General features: G+C 35.9%; 1 pseudogene; it reads right to left on the bottom strand.

Annotated features, from left to right (window-relative positions):
• Window positions 1-212: 212 nt before the first annotated feature.
• Window positions 213-5,601, bottom strand: LOC113283554 (annotated as a pseudogene).
• Between the last annotated feature and the right edge of the window lie 13,697 nt (window positions 5,602-19,298).

Genomic DNA, 19,298 nt, shown 5'->3' with positions numbered 1-19,298 from the left:
AACTAGCAGCAGCAGCAGTGGACAGAAAATTAGATAATCAAGGAATGTCTCCTAAATGCGCAATTAAAAGATAGATCAGCTATGACGTTATGTGATTAACAAAATCTGAATCAATAAAAAGCCAGACACTGCAGCACATGGCTTTTAATATAATCCTTAAATAATATGTCGACTTAATGTGGCAGAAAAGGATTATAGTAGGATACCGACATAGTAATCAACTCCTGACTGAAGTTCAAGGTTAGAAGGGGAAGAATTATAGTAGTACTGTACACAACGGGATTTCTAATACTTCAAAAAACTAAATTTCCAGAGACCGATATACAAAAAATGTTGTTCCTCACAAGGGAATATAATTTTTGGTTGATTTTCTCAATGGATATTGCTATCCTCAACCAAACACAGAGGGATTCATCTTTAATACCCAATGTAACATGTTGCCAATGCTAAGACTTGCTTATCTTCACCAAAAAAATGACCTCACTATTAAATGTAAATAATCATACCTTCAATTTAAATAATGTGCTACCAAAACCAAGCAAGTCTTCCATGACAGCACGGATTTTATCAGAGATTGTTGTGTAAAGCCATCTCTGTGCCGCCTCATTCAAACCATGGCGGGAAGTGGTAGGCCAACCCACACCGTCAAAGGATTGTCCTCGAGACATGGATATAGCCGTCTGCCTCAACTGGGGAAGATCAAATTCTATGGGCTCACCTACAATTATCCTGATATCTTTGTTCCATAGTGGGACTGGAGGTCGTCTTCCGAAGAAAGATTTCGGAGGCAGCACCTGAAAATGAAACAAGGAAGATTTTAAGCACAACTAAAATAGCCATATTAACCACAAATCAAACATCGGATCTTTAGTGAAAATCAATAAGCATTTTGCTATTTTTTTGTTAGGCTTTCCATGGCTAACAATTTCCTCTAAAATTGCAGATCACCAAATAGAGTAACGATTATAATGTAGATCACAGAAGCTGAATACTTCACAAGTTAATCTACCAGGTTTGATTCATTTATGTTGAGCTCCAGTACACAACTGAAACGCGTACATTAAATGTATGTTCATCTGAAAATTTGTCTCATGCTAGATTTGATTAATATGTTACCAGCTGCTCTCTCAGGAATGAAAGTATGTGATTGACGACCAGTTAAACTTTGTGAGAGAAAGAGGACAAACAAATGAAGAAAGTAGTGGGTGATTACAGTAGCACTTTGAGCTAATTTTGGACAAGATCCCAGACCGGGCTAAAAAGTCAGTTGTGACTGTTTGCATTTATGATATCCTAAATAAACCTTCGACAAAAAATTCAGGACTAGTTCTCAACTGAGACATGTACATTATAATGTCTGTTCAAGTGAAAATTTGTCTCGTGATGGATTTGATTAAACATTACCAGCTGCTCTCTCAGGAACTGAAGTATGTGACTGACGACCAGTTAAGATTTGGGAGAGAAATAGAACAAAAGAGAAAGAAAGAGTATAGTAGCACTTTTGGTTGATTTTGGACAGGATCACAGATCGAGCTAAAAAGTCGGTTGTGACTGTTTTTTGCGCATTCGAATGCCAACTGCCAACCAAATTTGAAAAACAGCACATCCTACATTTCTTGATACACTCGCCAAAACAAAATGACAAAAGTAAAAATTGCATGTATGGTCTTATTACATCATAATAGAAACATCATGACTAACAATAATTTCCAAGTCAAACAATGGTCCTATTTGGTGATAATTTAGTATGAGGAATAAAAACCATCTGTTAGTCTCCTTTCACGCAAAGCAAAGTAATGAAATGAGTTGGAAGAGAAAACCTAACTGGGTATTTTGATGATGGTACACTCAACCCACATGATCTATTACGGTACGATGGCACAAAATACTACGTGTTTAATCCACAATATGTGAAGTATACACCAGAAAAACGTTAGAAAATCCTTGTGGTTTTGTCTTGTTGGCACTTGCCTTCTAAAGTCGGCTAATCCAATGGAAACCTCATAACCATGATGTATTTACATTAAAATGTGACAACAGCAAGATAACAAATTGTTGGAATGTAAGTTGTAATTGTTAGATAAATCCAGATTATTCTAGGTAGTTTGTTAGATATGTTTGAATGAAGACGGTTAAGAAAACTTTAGAGCTATCTAGAGCAAGACTTGTAAGTCAACTCTACCTGTAATGTGAACTAAAGTGAAGGTCGGTCAAATAGTGTGTAAAGAAAAGTCTAGAATAAGGAGTAGTCGGTCATGTAAGCCTATAAATAGGCAGTGATGGTCTCATTTGTAACTAAGCAAGAAGTTAATAAAGAGAGAGTTTACAGAGAAAGTCCTGCTTCATCTACTATAATTCTAGGAGCTCTATACGAGCAGAGTACATGGAGAGTTATGCTCGTATATCTCCGGGGTATTTTCGAGGTTTAAGTTTATATAAAAAATTCAGCACAAATATACGAAATCAGCAAGTGAAATTCTATACAAGTACCTCTTCAAAACCACGATATATGATTCGCAAAACTATTGGTGTTACAGGTGCACGGTCAATGAGACTGGCGGTTCCCCATTTTAATCGTCTAATAGGTGCATCATCCTGGCATATTTTACCCTCTGGAACGTATGCAACTACACTTTAAAGACAATAAAGAGCTTCAGAAGTACTTCAAAACCATAGGCCGTGTTTGGGAGCTTTGACTACATAAAGTTTAGCTAGGGAATTTTTTTCTCTAACTTGACCAGGATTATCTCAAGATGTATTAATAAAGATGATATTTGTCTTTCCGTTATATCCATCACGGGTTTATCATGTATTATGTTTGTCTCTCCATATTTTAAATCTGTATTTTTATAAAATAATTATGTATTATGGATAAAATTGTTGGAGAAAAAAATAAAAACATACCAATAAAGTTAAAAAAATTGAAAATATTTTGATTAATTAAAATAACTACCTCTATAAACATCTAACCCAGGCAAGGATATTGGTATCCTGGCTATTTTGGAGAATAGCATAACCTTACTTTTTTAGCTTCCTAAAATCAAGGAAGATTTAGTTGTTCATATCCTAGACTAAAATTATAACAAGACAAACATAATTTAAATGTATTTTCTTGATAACCCAACCTAGGATAGGCATTTCCAAGGGGCCAAACACGACCATAAAGTGCAAGTAATCACATACATTGAAATAAGAATAAAGTGGCTTATGATAAATTGAAAAAGCAGACGACCGGCTTTTCATACTGATCCAACTAATTGACAGGTGTTAATATGATTTCAGGGTGACTATTGAGGCTCATAGATTTAGATTGTTAAGAGTCAATCGCAGTGAAGAAGGGTCAGTCAATCAACATCATACCTAAAAGACATCTTCTACGTAGGGCAATTAGATGGCTGGTCCTGTATCCCTGCACACCACTAGGGAATAGAACTCTACACAACCATTAGGTAGAAGGTGGACTTCCAGAACATTGCACCCAATATGATAACTGTGGCCCTAGTAAGATAGAGAATAGTTCATGGGTAGTTTCTAGTTATCATCGGTAGGCTTTTTTATGAAGCAGATAAAAGGATATTATCAAATACAAATTCCATCTCAGGCGCCTAAGTTCGTATTCATTTAGCAAATAGCGCCTAGTTTTGTGTTCATTGAGCAAATAACTAGTCAAGCAGAGGCACACAATTACAATATGAAAAGGAATACCCATGCTCCATCACTCAAGCGTTCAAGAGCTTCTTCCATGTGCTCCTGATATATTCCACCACCTCTTTATGGGTATGCATTTACCTGTAAATACATTTCACTCAGCTTAGAAAGAAGTTCCTGCTTTAGCATTTGACGAATGACACTCAACTTAAATAAGCTTCCGAAAGGTGTGAATATGAGAAGCAAGAACATTACGAGGGGAACAAAAATATATCATACAATAAAATATGGTCTCCAATGTGGGCAGAACGAAACTCGTTCGCACAAAAAGACCTTGTCACAGTGTTCAAAGATATGTTTCATGCTTCATGATTTTTCCTGCTAACATCCTTCTAGAGATCACTTTCTAACTGTCAAACAATTTTAACAGCAGCAATCCAACTCAAGCTAAAAAGAGTGCCAACATTGTATACTGAAATCGAACATTGGTACTGTATAAAATATAAACCAATTACCAATATCAAAGATGAAAGAACGTCCATACCAAGTCTGAATAAGTATGATAACATCGAATTTCTGAAGCAAATATCTTCAGCAGCCAAAACCCACCGTTGCACTCTTGCATCAGTAGTAGGGAAACCCTTAAATCCCCACATTAATGGATCATCCATCCTAATAACATCCAATTTCCATTCTCATTATTCAGAAAATAAGCAAACGTCTTACTACATAATTGGATCAAAAATCAACAATAGTTCAAACAAAAATTGGAGGTTTAAGAGTAAAGAATGATAAGTTACTAACATGGACATATGATTGCTAACTGTAATGAGTGGAACACCTTGAGGACGAGATCGAACAAGACGAATTAGGGTTTCCGGATTTTGTACTGAAGTTGAGTTGAGAAGACTAGCAACAACTTTGGAAAAACTTCCTACACCCATGATTACAAATTTTCGTGGAATGCCTCCAAGATGATCTGATCTTGCTGCCCAAGCCATTGTTCTTCCCATGGCTACCTCCTCACCTTAAACTCGCTCCTTCAGTTAGTTTTGCTCTTCAAAATTATTTTTGGGGGGACATATTATTAATGGTGTTTTTGGAGGTGGGAACTGGGAAGAAGAGTAGTAAGACTGGGTCTCATGGGAGATGCCCAACCTCTTCCCAAATGCCTTTACACATCAATATGGGAAGAGCCTAGTCCCAGTGATAATTCCCTATTTTTTCAATGGACGGATAATGGTTATCCATTCTTGATAGAGAAAACGGATAATGAACGACCATTTCATGAAAAAAGGATAATCATTCTCCGAATTGGTGATAATCCATTTGACTGGTCAACAATTGTTGACCCAGATAAATTTCTCTTTCTATAACATAGATTTCACAATACAAAATCAAAATCAAAATCAAAATCAAAATCCAGGCACACAGATTTCACAATACAAAATCACATTCAAACCCCCAATTATGTGTTCGTTGTTGTTGTAACTTCAATCTCAAATTCAGCTCCCATTGAACCCAATTTCATTTTACACCAGAGACTCCCAAAATCATTACCAATGGCTGCTCCAACTATCGAACACAATCAACATCATTACCAATGGATGCTCCAATCACTCATATCAGCACCTTCCTCTATTTCTGAATTAAACCCAGTCTCGATCCATGACAACAAACCCCACTTACCTGTTGACGATGTTGTTGTGCTTGTTTCGCAGTTGAAGAATTCAATTTAAACCCAATTTTCAGATCACAAAATAACCCCAATTCCGGACTGAACTCATTAACAATTCGAGCCCATAATTCTCCATTCACTTGTTGCTTCACAGATCAACAATTGAATATTCAACAGCAAAACAAAGAACCCTAGAAAAAAAAATATCACAAATGATGAATACACACTGAGATAAGATAAGTGTTTTTGTTTGCAGAAGATAATGTTAATCTTGAAATGGAAATATAGTTATTTGGTTTTATAAAAGGTCAAACAACGAATGATGTTGAACCGTTTTTCCTGAAAACGGGTAATAATTGGCCGGTTTCAATGAGAAGAACGATTATTGGCTAGCCGTTTTCACCTTTTTGAGGACAGCTAATGGTTAGTCGTATCCAGAATCTTTCCGCTGGGATTTCCGCACATTAGGAAAGGCTTGCGGGAAGAGGCACATATAGCCACGGTTTTCTTGCTTGGGAAGGGGTTGGGCATGCCCATAAGACCCAGTCTAATATAGTTGAGAATTAACCTCATTCAGCACGAATTTTAACCAGAAACGCTGTGCCTTTTGTAGATCGTCTAATTGGGATGGTGTCTTAGGCTTATTCCTATACTATGCACCAAAAAAAAAATCCATTTGCTGGCACTACAAACCAGCCACGTCATAATGGGAAAAGTGTTGAGATGGAGATCCTGCAGAGCGGTACTCGGTTAAAGCGTCGGCGTCATGATGATTATCGCTAGTGTTGTAATCTCCATCGATCCATGTAGATTAGATTGTTTAAAAGCTATTTCCCCTACTTCGTTCCTATATGCCTACTTTGTTTCATCAAAATTATGCCCACCTCGTTCTACATATATTTACCTATTTTTTTACTTGTATTCTCAATCCTAAATTTTATAATCATCGATGGCGAGTTCCGATGAAAAGAGGTGAATTTATATTAATCGGCTTACGCCACAACAAGAAGAGCATCTTCGGATGTTGCAACAACTTAATGATGAAAAAGCTGAAGATAGAGAACTACACAACGCTATGATACTCGTACATTCGGGCCACATACCTAGAGTTCCGGAGCCAAAAGAAGTATTCACAAGAAGATATACATATCAGGAGAGGGAATGGTTCCACCAGAAGATGATGCACGATTATTTTCTTCTGAATTGTGTGTAATCTGATCAAAATTTCCAGGATCGTTTTAGCATGCCCGACATTTGGTGTTAAAGATTATTAATGATCTTTGTCGGTAGTTACGGAATTTAATTATCAGATTGATGCGCTGAATATTAGAGGTCATAGCCCTGAACAAAAAGTTATTTCGGTCATAAGGATTCTAGGTTGTGGAAAACCTGCGGATTTGAACGATGAGTACCTTCGTATCAGAAAAACTTCTTCATTCAAGTATCTTTCATTGTTTTGCTAAGTAATAATTAATCATTTTGGTCCAACGTACGTATTTACGGAAACCAACCGAGGAAGATGTTAGAGAAATATTTAGGCAAGACGAAGACAAGGGATTCTCAAGAATGCTCGGTAGTCATGACTGTATGCATTGGGTGTGGAAAGGTTGTCATACTTATTGGGCCGGTGAATATATAATGGTCATTACCCAAAACCAACTGTTATCCTTGAAGATGATGCTTCTTATGGTTGTTGGATATGACACAGTTTTTTTGGTCTTCCGGGTTCATAAAATGATGTTAGTGTTTTGCATAAGTGGCTGCTGTTTGAAGATCTAAAGTATGAAATTTGTCCCCAAGTTCATTTCTCAATCAATAGTCATCAATACACACATGGGTAGTATCTTATGGATGAGATTCATCCAAAATGGCCAGCCTGGGTTCCATGTTACTATCTCCCCCCTGCCAGCAAATTGGGTCATTCATACTGGCATTTTAATCAACGACAATTGGCGTTGAGAAAGGATGTGAAGCGGGCTTTATGAATACTGAAGAGGAAGTTCATTATCATTTGTAGGCCATATAGTGGTTTAATTTCTCGTGAAATGCACAAGACTATGCTCATTTGCATAATGCTACGTAACATCGTAATTCAGGAAATCTGTCGTGATAAGGAGTGGACTAACTATGAAGATGAATATTCGATCCTGAGATTCAACCAGGAAGAGCCTTGCGTGCAAAGAACTATGCGCAAATGACTAATTACATTCAAAACTAAAATTTGTATGACAGGTTAAGAGAAGATATAAGAGTCAATCTTTGGGCAGAGTATGAAAGAGTCGGCGGGAGTAAATTTTAAGTTTTATTTCATCTATTAGTTTTAATTGTTAATTTTTTTTAATTTGTAAGTTTTTATTCAATATTAATTTTTATAAAAATATCCCATTGTCATTTAACGGTTTTCAATTGATCTAAAGACAAGCATTATATGCCAACTACTAGTTTTCCCCAACGACTTTCAATAAATCTCACTCATCCCAATTTCAAAACCTACACCAACCTTCCACAAAAATATTATACTCCCACTCTCTAATCTCCATCGATATATGACTAATCCTCACTTTATTTAGACGAATATTTATCTCTTTGCAGAAAGATTGTAATATACTATCCGGAGATGGGTGAAGAACGATGCCAAGCTGGTTCATTCGGTCAGAGTTATCGGGATAAATATCATGAAACCTTCTACAATGACACATGTAACTCTTACAACGGGGATTGTGCACAAATGTTCTATCGATTTTCGGAAATAAGGAAACAAGTTGAAGAATTTTATAGATTTAGTTTGGATTGTAAATGTTAGAACATTGCTCGGTTGAACTCACAAGTGTTGTTATCTCAATCTTGTTGAAAAATTTAGCTGTCAAAATTATAACTTGATTTCTAGTCTATAATTCGTTAAGTCTCGAATTAGGATAGAAGTGTAGTTGAGAAACGAACATCACGGCAGTCATCGTTACGTTCTATCATTTGAAGGCAAAGATCAACCAAAGCTTTTGGAGAATTTTTTCAACAAAAGGTAAGTGAAGACTGAACCACATATTTCTCAAGTGAATTCACCTTTCTATCTATGAGACATTGTCGTATAACAAATTAGACTATCGTAAGCATATCAAAAATTTCGAGAACTAATTACCAAGTTAAGGAACTTCTCGAAATATTTATGACTAAGATTAATGAACATTTATTCATACTTGATGAATTTTGGTTAAAAATAATTTATTGTTCGCAACTAAAATTATGATTCAAGATTATCATTCGAAAATAGTCTGGAACAATGATATGTGTCAGTGATGTTATTTTGGAATGTTTCAAATCAATCTAAAGAGAAATATAAAACTATTGAATATCTGGATACATGACAGTATTAATACCATTTTTACAAACTGGGAAAACTGTTATAGGTCTAGAGCCGAGTACACGTACCAACATAGTTATAGTTCCGCAGCGACTTAGTGATATCATGCCCGATATCCACACCATAAAAAGTTTGTGAACTGTGACCCGAAAATGGTACGTAAACCAGTACACGAACTAAAAAAGATCTGTCGATTTTGGAACACTACATAAACATGATTGATCACATTATATCTTATGATTGTGATTCAAAATTAAAAGTCTCAAGTGTTTATAAAAATGATTAAGCTTATAGTTCAGTTGGCTAGTTTCGGCTAACCATTCATGAATGTTTTCTTTGTACATGGTTCGTTTACGGTTCATCCTAACTAGAGTGTATATCTTGTTATCTTAATCAGATTCAAAGATTCATCTAATGGTGGATATTGTTTGCTTGGTTCCAAAGATATCTTAGCTTAAACCTGTTAGAGCATAACTTGGTTGAACCCCCCAAGCATTGGTATGTCAAGATTGGTCGTCATATTTTAGTGAACCAAAACTCATTTACAGAGTCGCTTGATTATTTACTAGAGTCAACTTTGTATAGGTTAGCTTGGAAGTATTAGGATATGAGACATTACAAGTATTACGTGAAGAATTGAAGAATGTGAAGAAGTAAGGAGCTAAAACGACGACATCATCCTTCCACTTGAGGTTAGTAATATTTGACTTGAACTGTTTCATTCCATAACGTATCTTTCAAGTCGTGCATATTGAAAACATAACTGCGAAGCTGTGATATTATACTCTAGTTAGACATAGTATTAAGGAATTGCAATACAAAGTATAACGTCTATCTTTTGAACTTCGTATATAAGACATCGACATAATCGTATGAATGCTATTGTGATTATGTATGGGTATGGGTGAAGATTTCGTCCTAGGAAACAATGTTTTACATTCGTTTAAAGGAAGTAAATTCATAAACTTGTTTTGTGAATCGAAATGGAAATCGCTAGGCTTATTTGGTATTGTTATTCATTGCAAATATTTTGAATTACCAATATGTGTGTTTAGCATAATGGCTCATACTTGTTTATGTATCTTGGTAAAACTATTCACAAGGCCTGACTTTTGTATTGGTATGACTTTTATTAGCGAAACCGATCTTAAGTAATCACCTAAGATGGTAAGATCAATATATTGAATTTGGTAAATACTAGCCATTGGGTAACCGATCCTAGTAAGAGGTGTGAACGATCACAAGAGGGAGTGTAATCGATCCTTGTAAGAGGTTTAACAAGTTTTAGTAAGTTGGTGTAACCGATCCTATAACTTGGTCAACTGATCACAACTTTTACCATAAGAAGTGGTAACCGATCCTAGTACTTAGTTATCCATTTTATGGTAACTAGTGTAACCGATCCTAGTACCCACTTGGAGGTAGAACCGAATATTTATGTTGAGGTAGAACCGTGAAACCCATTAATGGTGATTTAATAGGATAATCAATTACATAGTTCTTGGAATTCATATGAACTAATTCTAAACTTGTTTGGAAGTGTGGCAAATCGGTTCCAAGATTGTAAATATGAAAAAGGATTTACAAAGTAAAGATGTCGACATACTTTGAACATGTGCAATAACTCTTATCTTTTATTGTTCAAAGATATTCCTTAATAACTAAAGGAATGAAACAACGCATGGTAACCTTTGTCCCAACGCCAAAACCTTAGTTTGGTCGCGCCTAAACCACGCCAAGGCATGCCGACCATGCCACATGTGAACATCGCACGCCTTCGTTTTGGTAGCCGCATAGGGAAGGACGGCATGGTATGGCGCAACAAGGTGATTGGCATGCCATTGGCACATGTGGTGCGGCTGGCATGGTTGGCATGCCTTAGCGCGGAGGTGCGGCTGGCATGCCTTGGCGCGGAGGTGCGGCTGGCATGGCAACCTTTGGCCCGACGCAAAGCCCTAGTTTGGTCGCGCCCAAACAAAGCCAAAACCATAACTTTTGGCTGCGCCTAAACTAGGACATATTAAAGCCGTACCGGCGATGCTTTCATGCCACTGGCTACCAAACGAAGGGTTGCAATAATCAACGGCTACCCTTCCTCTCAAGATGCAAAATCTCGACCGTCGAAGGTCACCACCGAGCCGACAAGTCTCCCAAGCTCAACTTGCGAACAACAACATGCTACATGTTTTCCATGAAAACACTCGAGACATCAACACATGTCACAAACTTTGGGATGCTCATTGGGTATTGGTTTGGCGGTTTACAACATGCGGCGTACACTACGCCCGTTATAAGACAGTGTCATAAGGATGATGCGGTTAGTAAATACAAGGAGTAATGGTGAATTGCTTTCTTTTATGGAACATAAATTTCAGGCGTTACCGGTTACCACCTCCTCCCATTTACTCATCTGTTTTCCATTTCTTACGAGACCAGAGTACGTTTCACTTCGACTTGTATAAATAGGTCTTGCCTATTTTCACCGAACAACAAGTTCAGGTCAGGAGGATACAACACTCAGAAAATATTTGCTATCTTTCCATCTGTTAGCTTCCCACTTTCTGATACAAGTCGTGAAACAACTACTCTTCCAGAATCAACTATTCTGGTCTCAACATTCTCTCCTCAAAACCAACCCTTCTCCTTCACTTTGTGACCGAAGTAAGTCTAGAACGACCATTTCTTGGTTTAGGCCGGATTTTTTACAAATTGATCTCTCGAATCTAAAGTACTCCCTTGCAGTACATTGTTTAGGGTTTAAACTCGTTTCTCACCCACACACCCGAAATTACCAAAATCAGCAGAAATTGTTTCACCCTCAAACAGGTGTCCAAAATTCCTTGTCTATAAATACTAAAGTTTGCATCTCTAGCAAACTAATCCTCAGAGCCAGCAAAACTACCTAGTTGTGTTGTTACTGGTAGAGCCGTCTATTCGGAGAGGAAAATACCCTAATTAGGCGAAATCTCTTACCAACCGCTCATTTTAAAGACTTTTTTTGGATTGGGAAGCTCTACGAGTACCGTTGGTGGGAAATTAGATAATTGCAGTTTATTATTAGTTTTCGATTGATTTGATTGACTAACGATTGTTGAACTTTGATTGCACCTAGTTTGTTTATGCTTGGGAATCTTCTCTTCTGATATAAGATTCACTCAAACTAGATCGAAGTTTCGACGGGGATATTTAGATTGTTTGTAGATCTAAAGAAGTATTGTGATAATTCGTTGTTAACAGACTCCGTTCTGTGTGTGATTGATCACAAGAGATTTAAGTTGATTGTGTGTAGGTGTTTATTTAAGATCAAAGAAGATTTAAAGACAAAGAAGATATTTGGGTTCATAATCTTTGGTGTGTACAAAACTTGTTTCGGCTGAAAAGGATCCAACTATAATCGGTTTATCTTTGTGATATATTTGATTGATTAGTTGAGTAGATCGACATCAATACGTTTCTTTGTGATTAAAAGTATTGATTGCATAATCTTAACAATTACTTTGGTAGTTGTTGAAAAGATAGATCCAAGGACCTGACAAAGGAGTTTATTGGGATAAACGGAAGAGCCTTTTGTCAAAGTCATATCACTTGTTTGAAAAGAATTGTTACCGAACAGATTTGTTGTTCCTTTACTGTTTGGAATACGAACGAAAGGAATTGTTTCAAGTGCGTGACTTATTATAAGTTGGAGGCGTAGGGATACATACGAAACTAGGTGAACTACAGGTTTATTTGCTTGGTCTCAACTATACGAAGTTGGTTTATATTTTGTATAGCGGCTTAATGCTCAGAGTATTCAATTCTGGACAAGGTCCCGGGGTTTTTCTACATTTTTGGTCTCCTCGTTAACAAAATATTGTTGTGCCATTTACTTTTAATTTCCGCATTATAATTGTTTTATAATAATTAAAGTAAATTGCACTTTGTACGTTAACATGGCACTTGATATTGATCCCATTGGTTTCGGTTATTTGTCTCGATTCCACATCCATAGACAATCACACAAAGTGTATTGGTTTTCTCCACTTTCCTTTGATATTTAATTCATGAGTTAGGCCAGTTCGGACTAACCCTATATCAAGTGGACACTATGTTGAAATATTCCTTGAGTGGTTGTATTTCCAAAAGTTTTATACACGGTGGGTCTTGTATAGGTTGTGATCAAAATAAAAGATTGTGGTATATTTGGGTACCCTCGTCTTTTCAAAACCTAAAGAAACTTATGATTTGAAAGTCTATAAAAGGGGAACCTTAAACAACTTGGATCTTTGAATCCGGACACTACTTCTTGTGTGTCCTAGTTGTAAACTAGAGTCGTCCTCATCCTAAAACCCCTTTTACGGTTTAACGACTAAAAAGACTTCATAGGGATCCGTGAGGCCAGGTCCAGCTATTGTTTATCTTGATAGCTTGAGTGTCCTGATCTTGTTAGATTGTTAAGCTTCTCACTTGAAAAAGATAGATAAAAATCTTCAAAGTTCTCTTCGTATCATACTTTGTTGATTCCACAAGTTTAATACTTGTGAGGTGAATAATAATCTAGGCTTCTCTCCTAGAAGCATAAGTTTAGATTTTGAGGTTAGATAGACTTTGTCTACTACTATCGATTTCCAGTCTCACCTTGATCTACGATTTAAAAGGAAATCACACATATAGGCTCACTGTGGGAGGCAGATTGGCTTAAAGTCTTCAATTGAGTTGAAGCAACTCTTAGGCTGTAAATGACGTCAGCTAAGGGAATTATTTGCGTGGAGTCCTCCTAGGATTCAAGAGGCGTAAAGAACGCGGTTGTAACTGAATTGCTGTGAGGGTTTAATTCGGTATCAAATACATTTCAGTCCGAAGTTAATTGGTAGTAGGTTAGTGTCTGTAGCGGCTTAATACATTTTCGTGTTCAATTTGGACTAGGTACCGGAGTATTTCTGCATTTGCGGTTCCTCGTTAACAATTTTTTTGGTGTCTGTGTTATTCATTTTTCCGTATTATATTGTTTATTTTATAATTGAAATATCACAGGTTATACGTAAATCAATCAAAGTATATACATCCATCCTTGTTTGTTGGATACAACTTGATTGATTCTTGGATTTTGATTTTTGAAATCGTCCAAGAATTCTCACACGTAAATCAAGTTCACGGGTTCGATTCTGTAAACTTTCTGATTGTGAGAGAAAGAGATATGAATCTGAATATTATTCCTTGATTGAGATTCATTAAGTTGAACTCTCAGAATTGTAATTAGGTTTTATCCATACAGGCTGCGTACGAAAAAGTTGGTAGTGTATTTTGGTACTCTCTGTGTTTTCAGTAAGTCGCTACAAACTTAGGGGTGAAACCTATGATGAAATTTTCGTTTGATCTCGCGAAGAAGGGCAAAGATGGGAAAAAAATAATTTTGAATACAAAGATCATTTTCACATCCTCAAGAAGTTTCTCATTACTCGTATGAGAATTTAATGCGATATAATGATGTTAATGTGGTGTTATAATTAAGAGTGGGGATCCACTGACAGACCCCTATTTAACAAGTTCTTACAGTCTCTTGATAGTCGTTGGATGAGGATACAAGGATGGTTAAGATTAACTTACCATAACAGGGTGAATCGAGGTAAACATACGACCTGTAATGAAAAACTCACCAGCCAATCACTTTTCTCTCATTTTCTACAACTTTTATCAAAATTGAAGCTAATTTATTAAATCTAAATATGCTTGAGTTGACATTCAAGGTCGCGTCAATCTAAAATCAAATTTTGTTCTTTAACAGTGGTCGGCCTATTAAAGATTGATTTTTTTTAGATGGTGATATAATTGGGGATCTAAAAATTTTGGGTGATCTCCATCAGAGGATATGAGTTTTAAGCATTGGTTAAGAAGCCAAAATTGGGTTTGAGGCAATCTGGCTTATTTGATTCATCGCTGATTGGGGAAGGAGGGAAAGAAGAGGGGTTTAGAGAATCTGCATTGACTATAATTTTATCTGGTGGAATTTGATCGATTCATCATTTTGGTATCCTTTTCAAAAGAAAAGAAAAGATGTGTGACTTTGAAACTAATTAGAAGTAGAAAGTATCAAAAAATTAGTTAGTTTTTCAGTCGGAATTTACTTGAGTATGGAGTGACGTTATCCCTCAAAAAATTGTTTATAGAAATCGATGCATCTGAGAATAATACCATTTGAGTGAAATATTATACAAAAATTATTACACCCAAAACACCAAAAAACCCTTGAGGATCAAACTCTTTCCCAGATAATAAATTGCAGAAGATAGTGAAGTGTGAAGGAGAAGACGTTGAACATCATACGGGTCGCGGGTCTATCCATATTTTCTCTAATATGGTGAATTAATCTTAAACATCCCTGTATTCTCATCCAACGACTATCAAGGGACTATAAGAACTTGTTAAATAAGGGCCTGTCAATGGATCCCTCCTCTATAATTAAATAAACTTATTAAGTAAAATGCAACAATATTTCAAATTAAACAACTTTTCATTTGAAATTAATTTTCAGTAGAATGCAACAACATTACAAAACGACATTCCCGAGAGGAAAAATAGAACACTAACTGAAATGGTTAATTCTCTCTTGATAAGTTCGAAACTACCTAATAACTTATGGGGAGAAGCAATACTATCAACATGTCATATTCTTAAAAGGTACCACATAAGAAAACCAGTATAACACCTTATGAGTTATGGTTTAATAGGAAACTAAGTCTAGGGTACTTTAAAATTTGGGGTTTCCTTGCGTATGTAAGAATACTAGACATTAAGATACCCAAGCTAGGACCTAAAACTTATAAGTGTGCTTTTATTGGATAGTATAAGGATAGTAAGGCTTATAGATTCTTAAATCTTGCAACCAATGAGATTATATAATCAAGGGATGCTGAATTTTTTGAGCATATCTATGCTAAAGATAAACAAGAGTTATGTAATTCTGAATACAGTAATACAAACGATCGTATTACTGCTAGTGAGAAAACTCAACATAGTATTGCAAATGATGGTATTACTGGTGAGGAACTCAACATATAACGATCCCAATCCACAAGTTTCGCTGGAACCACAAAATACTCTTTCATGTCAGATTTATATCTTTTTCTCGTTGAAGGTGATAGATACGAAATAAAAAAAGATGTTAAATTTGTGATGGTCATAGATGGAGATCCTGGTTCCTATGAAGAGGCAATGAATTCTCCAGATGCAGTTCTATGGAAAGAAGCCATTCAAGATGAACCGGATTCTATCATTTCCAATGGAACATGGGAATTAGTTGATTGTCCTACTGGATCAAAACCCATAGGTTGCAAGTGGGTTTTTTAAAGGAAGTTTGATATTGATGGTTCAATAAATAAGTTTAAGGTCAGCTAGTGTCCAAGGACTTTATACAAAAGGAAGGCATTGATTTCTTTGATACGTATGCATCAGTAGAACGAATTAGTTCAAGTGAGATCCAGTTCTCACTTGCTACTGATCTCACTTGCATCAATTCACCGGTTAGTGGTTCATCAAATGGATGTAAAAACAACTTTTTTGAATGGAGGATTAGAGGAAGAAATCTATATGGAACAACCAGAAGGGCTTGTGAAATCAGGCCATGAAAGTAAAGTTTATAAACTTCACAAATCTTTACACGTCATAAAGCAAGCCCCCACGCAGTGGCATGAGAAATTTGACAAGATAATATTGTCAAACGACTTTTATATAAATAATGCAGACAAATGCATCTACAATAAATTTGATACTAATGGTGTTGTTATGATTTGCCTATCCGTGGATAATATGTTAATTTTCGGAACAAATCTGGAATATGTGAATGAAACTAAAAAGTTTCTTTCTGCTAAATTTGATATGAAGGATATGGGAGAAGCTGACATGATCTTGGGTGTCAAGATAAAAAGGGATGGTGATAGTACCATACTGTCACAGTCACATTACGTAGACAACATCCTAAAGAAGTTTCGTCATTACAATCAAATACCTGTTTCAACTCATTAATATCCTAATGTTAATTAGTAAGAAATAATGGCAGATGCAAGTCGCAACTATAATACTCGACGTTAATTGGTAGTTTAATGTATCTTACGCATTGTATCAGAACCGACATTGCATTTTCTATTGGCATGCTAAGTAGACTTACTAGTAATCCAAGTCAAGAATATTGGGATGGTATTGCTCGACTACTTAGGTATTTCAAAGGAACAATTGATTATGAACTACATTATCAAGGTTACCTTTTTGTATTAGAAGGTTATAATGATGCTAGCTGGAACACCGATACGGAGTCTAAATCAACTACTGGATGGATTTTCACTCTTGTTGGTGGTGTTATCTCATGGGGATCCAAGAAACAAATATGCACATCTCACTCAACAAAGGAATCCGAGTTGATTTCTTTTGGTGATGCATGTAAGAGAGGTGAGTGGCTTCGATGCTTTTTAATGGAGATTCCATTATGGGAAAAGCCTATTCCGTCGATTAACATTTATTGTGATAGTCAAGCGACTCTTGCTCGCGCAACGAGTAAGATTTTATAATGGAAAGTCAAGACACACTGGTCTTAGAAACAATCACATTAAACAACTTTTAAGAGACTGAGTAATTAGTTTAACATATGTTAAGTCTGTTGAAAACTTGGCTGATCCTTTGACGAAGGGACTTTGCCGATAAAAGATAAAAAAAAAAACATCAAAAGGAATGTGACTAAGGTATGTTACGAATCAATCACATTCGATGGAAACCCAATATAGGGTTTGAAACATAGGCTAGATTCAATGGTACAAACAAGTCGATCATATGATTACGATGGAAATTACTAGAACAATGATAGTTCCATACTTGGGTGTTCGCATCTAACAATTTGAGTGCCTGTCAGTATTTTGAGGTTGAGTATTATACTCTTAATAAGCTTATTGTGTTATGCAGAAATGTAGAATATAAAAACATCTTTGATAAGCTTACATATACGAGAAAGGAGATTTGGCCGCTTCCGATGAGATACATACCGGTCTCATAAACACTCATGAAACCGGGAATACACACATGGACATAAACGTGCAGACTTAAGAACACCAGATTCATGTTGGAAACGTATATGTACAATGTGTCCGGCTAGCCACATAAATTTTGTGGTTCAAAACTACGGTTACCATAAAATTGAAAAAACTTTAATGCATTGGTGCTAACTGGAAGTTCAAGTCTAACAGACACTTACCAGATTATGTATTTGTTTCAGGAATCACCAAAATGTATATCTCAAAATGAGGGAGAATGGCTGGTATTTTGAAACATATATTAATCGTATATGTCAGAGAAAGTCATTAAATGTTTTTGTATTACAAAGTCATTTGAAATTCAAATTAAAGCAATTACAAATCAGTTACAACTGAAAAGTTTGTAACTTGAATTTTCAGTCGTGACTGTTTGAGAAGTCATGACTATTGGACGCATCTCTTTCAAGAGACACAAGTGATCTATAAATTCATTCTTATGATGGGCAGTCAGAATATACTTCTTACTGTTTCTCTTCTCATCATCTCTTACAATCGGTGGTTTCCCTCTTCTACGAATCTGAAAGTTCAGGTTGTTCCTAGGTACTGCAAATCCTTAGAACAACATCAATTGAGTTTGGGTCCATTGTCTCCTAGGACAAATTTCCATTAACTTTTTTTTTTGCACTCGCAAACGTTATTGGCAGATCTACAAATTTGTCTTGTCTTAAAGATAACGATACTAATCGTGCCTTGGTTCCAAAGTTCTTATTTACTTGCATATTCTTCCTACATTATAATGGGTTTTGTAGAGCAATTGAGAATAGAGACAATACCAACAAGTGGTCAAAATCACCCTGACAACTCGCAGGGGAATTCTATAAAAAAATTGAGAGCATTTGCTACTAAAACCCACTTTTGATAAAAATAAACTCCAAATTAGTTTTAGTTCACTCTATCAAATGCCTTTTCAAAATTACTCTGAACAACATGCCAGTAAACAATTAAATTTAGTGGTATTAGAAAAATAAATAAGGTAGGAAATACCAATAGGTCCTAGAAATAATATATTAGAGAGAATTTGGTCCAGTTGACTGAGTCAACTTTCTGTTTGGTCCATTTTAAAAATATTTTTTATAGTTTGGTCCTAAAAATTATGGTTTGGTCCCACGATGACGTCATGGATGATGTAATTGTCATTATGTGGTGACAAAAATATCCTTTTGGGACCACATATATAGACAAAACCCTAGAAAATATCTTACTTTCAGATTTATTCAGATTTACTTTCTCTCTCTTCCTGTTTTCAGATCTAGTTTCTTTCTCTCAATTTCCTTTTTTTTTTTTTTTTTTTTTTTTTTTTTTTTTTTTTTTTTTTGCAGACGATGAATCTGTTGTTTTCAGATTTACATATATGTTGTTGATGCTGAAGAAGAAGAAGAAAACGATGACGACGATTTCATGGATCTGATGTTGTTTTTGATGTTGTTGTTGATGATGATGAAGAAGAAGAAAACGATGACGACGATTTCATGGACCTGCTGTTGTTTTTGATGTTGTTGTTGATGATGATGATGATGAAGAAAACGGTGACGACGATTTCATGGATCTGCTGCTGTTT

The sequence above is a fragment of the Papaver somniferum genome, chromosome 5, assembly GCF_003573695.1.
Source record: "Papaver somniferum cultivar HN1 chromosome 5, ASM357369v1, whole genome shotgun sequence".
NCBI classification, from domain to species: domain Eukaryota; kingdom Viridiplantae; phylum Streptophyta; class Magnoliopsida; order Ranunculales; family Papaveraceae; genus Papaver; species Papaver somniferum.
This window is presented reverse-complemented; position numbering and strand designations above follow the sequence as displayed.